The sequence below is a fragment of the Eleutherodactylus coqui genome, chromosome 9 (assembly GCF_035609145.1).
Source record: "Eleutherodactylus coqui strain aEleCoq1 chromosome 9, aEleCoq1.hap1, whole genome shotgun sequence".
Classification (NCBI taxonomy): domain Eukaryota; kingdom Metazoa; phylum Chordata; class Amphibia; order Anura; family Eleutherodactylidae; genus Eleutherodactylus; species Eleutherodactylus coqui.
The window spans coordinates 102,454,481-102,461,601 of NC_089845.1; positions in this window are offsets into that span (position 1 = coordinate 102,454,481).

Sequence of the window (7,121 nt, forward strand, 5' to 3'; positions counted from 1 at the left end):
TTTGGGGGGGGCACTCTTGCCGCTATTGTGGCTTAATAGTGGGACCTGGGAACTTTAGATGCAGCCCAACATGTAGCCCCTCGCCTGCCCTATCCGTTTCTGTGTTGTTCCCATCACTTTCTTGAATTTCCCAGATTTTCACAAATGAAAACCTTAGCGAGCATAGGTCCCATACAAAAATGCTCGGGTCGCCCATTGACTTCAATGGGGTTCGTTACTCGAAACGAACCCTCGAGCATCGCGGGAAGTTTGACTCGAGTAACGAGCACCCGAGCATTTTGGTGCTCGCTCATCTCTAGTGAGTGCGATATTGGGTTGTGAATCACAGCCCGATATCACATTCGCCAACATGCGATTCCCCCACAAATGCAATGCGTTTTTATATCAAAACCACCTAGCATCACTTCAGGGAGGTAGCGATCCCTTGCCGTGGCTGACAGCCACTGCAAAAGATTGTGGAATTTCTCCCATTGCTTTCGAACCCCTTCTTCCCCTTTTCCTGTTTCATGGAGTATAGTGGAGTTTGCCCGCCGTGCAGTGTGAGGTGAAATGTGTTGTAAGATCCGTGAGACTGGGCCAGTAGAGTGTTGGTGGAGTTTCTCACGAAATGGTATCCCAGGGAACCACAGATAACTAGGCCTGTGTAAGTCACCCTGTTTCTCCCATGTTTCCTTCCTGGTGCTTCACCTGTTCTGAACCCTCACTATTTTACCAGTGGATGTAAAGAGGACTGCTATAGAAGTGTTTATTCAAGTTTCTTAGTAAACAGCTTCACCGACCATTCCCGGTTTGGCCTTTTGTATTCTACCCTGGGTGTGGACTCTTATTTATTCCCCAGAGAGATAACCGTGGAGGAAGGAACGGTGGTGTCACGAGTGACAAGAAGGACTAAGGTAATCCACTCGTGGGTTTCCCTATTTAATGTAGTCTGGACATGTCCCTGGTTACCATCTAGGTGGAAGACGGTAGAGCCACCATGACAAGTGAATTACTCTACCTCCGCTGTCTCCTAGGCTGGGGCCCGCTCCTCGGACGCTGCACTTTCCTATATAGTATACCGGCACACACCAGTAAAAGGACCTTTTGTCATAGTGCCCACCAGTGATAGTGCCCCAGAATGTCAAAAATGTAGACAAATTTTATACCTGCCCCTTTCGCTCCCTGCTTTGGTCTGTGCCTCTACTGTCCCCATTCACCTTTGGGTAGCAGGATCACGTGATTCCCCTTCCTAAAAATGAGCATGGCAACTGTAGTAGTGGTATGGCGAGAGAGTGAAAGGAGTTAGTATAAGACTCTTGTTTTTACTCCATCCTCGGAATGGGACATGTTGCCTGCTTCTCAGGATAGCGGTAACCCTCCCTCAAAGACCCCACTTTTGAAACTGCATCAATTAAAGAATTTATCTAGGGGTGTATTAATTAATTTGACTGTACAGGTTTTTCACAGAATTAATCAGAATCGGTCCCTGAAAGTGAAAAATTGTTTCAAATAATATGCAGTCTTAGTTTTTCATTTTCACGAGGGTCAATTGCAGAAAAAGCTCCTCTGCAACAGATTCCTAATGAAGTCAAAGGGAAGTACAATCTGATGGTGGATTTCGGTGAACCCTCTGCAAACGGGGGCTCAGGCTATGTTCATATGTATGTGTGTGTATGACTCACCTACTCAAGCAGTGTCCCAGCTGTATGCAAGGAGAGGTTGGAGCTCTGACCTGATGATCCGCCAGCTCCAAGCGGTTTAACAAGGCATAAGGAAAAAGAATCTAAAAAACAGGTCAGCTTCTTCAATCAAAACTTCCTGTTTATTATTCCAAGGTTAAAAACAGACAGACATCACGCTGAACGCGTTTCGGCTAGACAAATAGCTTTTTTCAACAGCTATAGCATAGTGTCCACACATACAGATATATACACAAAACTAAAAGACTATGACCGTTAAAACACACGTGTTGAATCGCTGTGATTTTCTGCTGAGTGTGTCCATCAGAGCTTGCTTGTTGTATACACCCTTTGTATGCCTGCAGATTATTTGGCTGGGGAAACATATATGTTAGAATTCCATAGTAACATCAGTGAACAGCATTGACCATCCTTAAAGAAATTTGAATACATGTACTTTGGGACATATATAGGAGATATCTGAGATAATAGAGAGGATTTTCTGAACACCAAAAATATTATAGCAAAAAAAAATGATTGATTTCTCCTCTTTTTTTCCTTTTTTTTCTCCCTTTCCCTTTTTCCATTCTTCTCCTCTTCTTTAACTCAAACCAAACCTCTTTTCTCTTAATTAGACATGTTCATGTCTCTACTGCATGCCTATACAGAACACTCACGAGGAGACACGCAACAGAGACACAGACATATATCACCATGTTGTACCCTATGTGTCTGCAACAGCCGGAGAAAGCCCAAACCAACAACAGGGCCATCAGCGTGTCTCAAACGAAGACTCCAGTTCTCACACAAATTGAAAGAGATAAAAGAATTGTGAGAGGAGAGCGCCAAGCTATATCGCAAGCACAAACAAAACAAACGTGGTGAGAAGGATATTGTTACTCACCGGGTGCTCAGGTGAGCCTAGGTATTGTACTTAGATCTCACCAGCACCGAAATCCTGGAAGGCAATTAAAGCTTTTTTCCTTATCCGTAGAGAGCCGCACAGCATGGATTACGAGTCATCCCAAAAATTGTTCGGAGCCCGTTACAAATCGTTCAAGGAAGGAAAAAGAAAAAACAAACCTTGGCTTACGTGTCAAAATTTTTTTACAATAAACTTTATCAATGAATGTGTGATCTCCAACATTCGTTCATTTATTAGGTCCGTCTACCAAAGGGATAACACTCGATATAGTAGTTTTTAAATATCATATATAACTATAATTTAAACAACAACAACAACAATACTTGTACCAGTTTGGGGGTACAAGTAATGTACGAGAAAGGAAACACATCAATTCTACGATTGTTTTCTTTACTTCTTTAGGGCTTATTCACACGGGCGTATATCGTCCAGGTTTTCACGCCCTGGACGATATACACTACCCTTCTGATGCATTGGTGAACAATGCATCAGTGCACAGGCGCGTATCTCTGCAGCGTAAAAGTGCCCAGTTGGTCTGCAAGAAAAAATAAGAAAAATAAATACATCAGCCTAGAAGCACTGTCAGCACAGCCGCGTCTTCTCCCTAGTACCTGGTACTGGTCTTCAGCATCTCTTCTGTAGGGGAAATGAAAAATCCCCGCCTCCTGGAAGCCCTGCCTCTGATTGGCTGAGCATTGGGACACTTAGCCAATCAGTGCCAGGGCTCGATGAACCAATCACAGCAGTTCATTTATCTTACAGTTAACTAAAATCCCCAAGTCCTTTTCCATGTCAGTGTTCCCCAGTGGTTTCCCATTTAGTGTGCAATGGTGACATGTGTTTCCTATGTTCATGTACAGAACCTTACATTTATCAGTGTTAAACCTCATTTGCTCCTTTTTTTGCACCCCACTTATCCAGATCCATTTACAACCTCATTCTGTCCTCGCTTGTATTAATTACTTTACCAGTTGTATGTCATCTGTAAATATTGATATTTTACTGTGCAATTCCTCTACTAGGTCATTAATATATTAAAAAGAATAGGACCCAATATCCCCATGTGGTATCTCACTAGTAACAGTGACCCAATCAGAGTATGTATCATTATAACCACCCTTGGCTTTCTATCACTCACCAGTGACTTACCCACTTACACACATTCTCACCCAGAACAAGCATTCTCATTTTATATACCAACCTTTTATGCGGCACAGTATCAAATGCTTTGGAAAAGTCCAGATACACAAGATCCAATGACTCTCCCAGATCCAGTCTAGAACTTACCTCCTCGTAGAAGCTGATCAGGTTGGTTTCACAGGAGCGACCCCATCAATATTCCCTCATATTCTTATGTTTTTGCTCCTCTCTATGCAATGTCTAGAATTGTTCTCTTCTGCCTTGTGTGGACAGAAAAGGATGATTGCTCACAAAGTAGTACTGCCTAGGTACTCAAAGGTGAAAGTTAAATTGCTTAGCCATTATTATCCTACTGTTCACTTTTACTTTTGCATTCTTAACCCCTTAAGGACATGGCCCCTTTTTTGCATTATCGTTTTTTTCCTCCTCCCTTTTAATAAATCCAGAGTCTTTTATTTATCCATAAATGTAGATGTTTGAGGGCTTGGTTTTTTTGTAGGACGAGTTGCACTTTTCATTGGTTCTATATAATATAGCATATGATGTACTGAAAAACGTTTTTAAAATTTTAAGAGGAGTGAAATGAAAAAAAATTTCTGCCATTTTTGGAGTTGTCTTGTTTCTAGGGCGTAAACACTGCAACAAAAATGACATGACATTTATATAGTTTTTTTCTTGCTGTACTACTTATTTTTTTTCCCATAGATATTTAAATTATTTTCTGCTGCCATCTTCTGATAGTCATAACTTTTTAGTTTTTCCATCTACATACCTGTGCTAGAGTTCATTTTTGTGGGATGTCCTGTAGTTTCTAATGGTACAATTTTGGAGTTTATACAACTTTTTGACCACTTTTTATTACATTTTTTCTTGAAGACGGGGTTACCAAAAAATTGCAATTCTGGAATTGCTTTTTTTTCCGACGACGTTCACCGTGTGGGGTAAATATTGCATTACTTTGTTAGATTGGACTTTTATGGACACAACGATACCAAATGTTTGGGGGTTTTATCATTCCGATTCTTTTATTATAAATATGGCAAAAGGTTTTCTTTTTAACTTTTATTACCTTTTATTTTTTAATAATAAAACTTCTTAACCTATTTTTACTTTTTTTTTAAAGTCCACATAGGGGACAAAAACTTGCCATAGCATTACATTATGCAGCGATCTGACAGGCAGTTTTTCAAGCCGGCATGGCTTGATAGACAATCTGCCATGGCTGCCCTGGGAACCATGGAAACCGCACGGCGCCCCACAATCTCATCACGGGGGCAGTGCAAGACCCCCAAATATCAATCGGAGCATTCAAGTGCTGCTGTCAGAATTGATGGAAGCATTTAAAGGGTTATTAGCTCCAATCAGCAGTGCTGCTAATTGGAGCTTTTGTGGGTGGGGGTCAGCTGTAAGAAACAGCTGACACCCACATTGTAGAGAGCGAGATCAACCAGCGATGACCTTCTATACAAACCCCATCCCGCAGGAGGTAACTGTACATCCTGTAGTGTTAAAGGATTAAATAGATATTGTATATTTTGGTTACTTCATCTTCTGCATCGTATCCTGAATTCTACATCACTATACCTCCACCTGCAACAGCACCATAACTATGGGACACTACGGGGGCACAACAAGGGATGATTACTGTATGGAGAAAAACTAAGGACACTAAAACTGTGGGTATTATTATTTTGTGATGGGCAAAATGGGAAGATTATTACCATGTGTGGGCAGTACTACTTTTTGGAACACAAAAGAAAGCACCATTACTGAGTGCAGGGGGCACTGAGGGAGGCATAGGTAGCAGCAAGATGGCAAATATGGGTGCAGAGATGAGCCATGGCTGGATAAAATGTACATGGCAATGAGAAGAAAAACAAAAACTGACAACTCCACTCAGAGAAGACATCATCTGGAATCACTGGAGGTAAATGTACTGTAATCACTATCACTATATAGAGCTGGAATCTGACTACTATATAGTGACTGGGTTATATAGAGATATATTAGAGATTAGCCGCTGTATCTAAGCCCACTATTTTATAAAGTTGTCTTATGCTGTTTCTAATGTATATTATCCGGGTAGGTGTAGATTACAGGCAGGGTGTAAGGGGGGTCTATCCATTAAATTTACTGTTTTAAATATGAAAACTGTGTTCTTAATTGTACTACTCCTGCTGTAGGCTTGCCACGACCCTTGGAAGGCCACTCACGTTTTTGCTTGAGTCACTGCATATCACCCAGTGAGGAGCTCTCCCAGGCTGATATCTCTGCTTTTTACCTCCCTCATATTTTCAGTCATATTGCCAGACTGTATATGAGAAGGGAATGTGGTTATTCGGGCTACAAATTCCTTTCTTGTAAAGCCTTGAGTTTAGCACATTGATTAAAGCTGCTGTGTATTTTCAAAATTAGCTTTCATGTAACTATTTTTGAAAAAAAGAGGGTTCTGATGGGTTCAAAATCCTCACCATAGAAAGGTGGCAGGTTCACAACACTTTTCTTCGTCAGATTAAAATTAGTCCTTGAGTTGTTTTCTACTGTAAAGTTGTTCTATATATTCAGCTGTTCCTTCTAAACGTGAGAAATCTGAGTAAAAACGAATATTACAGATCACACAGAATTGTCTCCCAGCTTTGTTAAGGTCCAGTTGTGCAAGGATACAGCAGATGTTGCGGTATTTACGCCAGAGCTGGAGATAGGGAAGAATCAACTGTAGTAGAAGAAAATATTGGGTAATTTTGAAGTCCTCCTGAAATTTAGCTGCTACCAGCAGACTTTATACTTATCAGTGAAAAGTATGCTTTATTTTGCATAATTCTGCCAAGAAAATGTTTGTTAGGATTGTTAGTAACGTTCAAAGCTATTGTGCTGGAGTGTGAGAGGAGTGTTCTTGTTTAAGCCAGAGGTACGCGTGCTGCATAAGAATGAGCCTAAATGTGAGAGTGTTAATTTTTTTTTTAGCACACACTCTGTCCCATCCCATGTATTTTGAACTTTTCAACACTGTCAGGATAGTTATTTGCTGTCAGGGAGTGAGAACATTCTAGTTTGCATAAATGCAGTAAACCTGTAAATATATTGCCTTGCAAAAGTATTCACCCCCATGATGATGTTTCTGTTTTATTGCATTACAGCCTGGAATTAGAAAGAATTACAAAGTCGCGCAACTTGCCTGCGAGGATTTTCCGGGTGGGGGGTGGGAAGGGCTTGAAATTTAAGCCCGAAAATAAGTCATAGCTGCAGGAAAAAAAATTTACAAATGAATACATCCGGTTAAAAGCGCTGTCAGCTCCGCTGCATCTTCTCTCTAGTCCCTGGTACTGGTCTTCAGCATCTCTTCTGTAGGGGAAATGAAAAATCCCCGCCTCCTAGAAGCGCTGCCTCTGATTGCCTGA